The sequence below is a fragment of the Nicotiana attenuata genome, unplaced genomic scaffold, assembly GCF_001879085.1.
Source record: "Nicotiana attenuata strain UT unplaced genomic scaffold, NIATTr2, whole genome shotgun sequence".
Taxonomy (NCBI): Eukaryota; Viridiplantae; Streptophyta; class Magnoliopsida; order Solanales; family Solanaceae; genus Nicotiana; species Nicotiana attenuata.
Genome location: NW_017675404.1, coordinates 2,583 through 4,336, shown reverse-complemented (window position 1 = coordinate 4,336; position 1,754 = coordinate 2,583). Strand labels below are relative to the sequence as shown.

The 1,754-nt window shown below is 34.2% G+C and overlaps 1 non-coding gene across 1 annotated transcript; it reads left to right on the top strand.

Moving 5' to 3' along the window:
• Positions 1–1,273: 1,273 nt before the first annotated feature.
• On the top strand, positions 1,274–1,345 carry TRNAQ-UUG. The gene has a single exon. It is a non-coding gene; the product is annotated as a tRNA-Gln (tRNA).
• Positions 1,346–1,754: the final 409 nt, after the last annotated feature.

Here is a 1,754-nt window from a genome sequence, read left to right as displayed (position 1 = left end):
AATTTAACCTGTTATAGCAGGTCGCTTACAATTTATTATAGGTTACTAATTAATTTATTAAATAGAGTAACCCGAAATTTAAATGACCATATTAAGTAAATATTTTATCTGCGGCTGAAGATAAGAAGTTTTCGTCATGATCAAGCTTTTTTTCGATCAATTCTCTACCACTAGTACTGTCTATTCAACTGCAAAAGGAACAAAAAGAGGAACATTTGCTGGGTTATTTACTTAATAATTTGATCTGTCGCTGTGCAACAAATTTTAATTACCACTTAGTACTTTAGAAAGTGGTGGTTTTCTAACTTTGATTGGAGTTACGATCAGGTACTGTTGAAAGTGCCCTATTTCATTCAATGAGTGCGTATACAATAATGTGAATTCTACTTTCTGTTTTGAGGAACTTTCTCATTAACAAGTACTATAAGAAAGTATTTTTAATGTAACAATCATTTCCTATTTTAAGAATCACATGAGAGAGTTCTTTCTTCGACATCTGGAAAGTTGAAGTAGCTTTTAAGCAGATAGGTTAAAGAACGTACAATTTTCGTAAAATGGACCAACACTAAGATTCGCATAAAAAAGTTCTTTTTCAACATCTGGAAAGTTCAAGTTGCTTTTGTTGGGAAAATAAGTTTAATAATAGAATGTAAAGTACTAAATTTGGTTAAGCTGGACGGCATAATAATATCACTTCATTCCTACCTGATTGATACTAACAAATATCACATGAATCATTCGTTTGGAAAGAAAAAAGACTATTGCATGTGCTGTATAAAAGCTGTTTGAGAAATACTCTTCATGTTCAGTCGCTAAATTCAAGAAATTAAATGCGTTCGTGTCAAAAAATTGCCCACGCATGCCTGTGCTTCAGTAGTACTCCTATATAAAGAGCTAGTACGAATTCTGGACTTTCAGCTTTATGCAGATTCCAAGTTTGAATGCCCCTTCAATTTTCCAAATTTTTACAGTCATTTTGAGAATAAATAACTCACTAAAACCCTTCACTGAAACCTTGGGGTTGTAGGTAGGGGGTGCTGACCATCGGAGCAACCCCTCTTGTCGAAATATTTGTCTTTTATTGATTGATTGCGCTATAGAACTCAAACTTCCTTATTTGTTGTATCTATTTCAAACTAATGTTTAGTTCCAAGTAAATCATGACTTCCCCTCGCTCCACTTTGATATCACTGTGTTTCAATGTGCTGATTTGGTCGATAATTAGAAACAACTAGAAAAATAAATGTAATAGGGTGGGAGTGCTAATGTCAGCGGTTCTATGGTGTAGTGGTTAGCACTCTGGACTTTGAATCCAGCGACCTGGGTTCGACTCCCGGTAGGACCTTTATGGCATCTCTTTTTTGTTGCTAAGCAAACTTTCGCTGTTATGCCAATATTGTACACGAAAGCCATATCATTCTACAGTTCAAGCCCGTTTTGCAAAAACTATAAGCACAAGAAGATGCACCAGAACGAAAAAGATCCAATAAAGTTTTGGGCCACAAAGAAGGACCTGGTGAAGTGCATACATAGCTTTTTAGGATGGGACTTTGATACAGTTACCCACAAAAATAAAACTATTTACCCTTGTCTACCCATTTGTTTTTCTACTCATAAACTAATTACATTTCCTACCCATAGTAGGTTTTGTGGCGAATTTTTTCTTTATTCTCCAATTCTTTTTTATTTCTATGCTTCTTTTCTCTTTTCTTTTTCTCGTTTTCTTCTTATTTTTTCTTTTTTCCTTTTCTAAT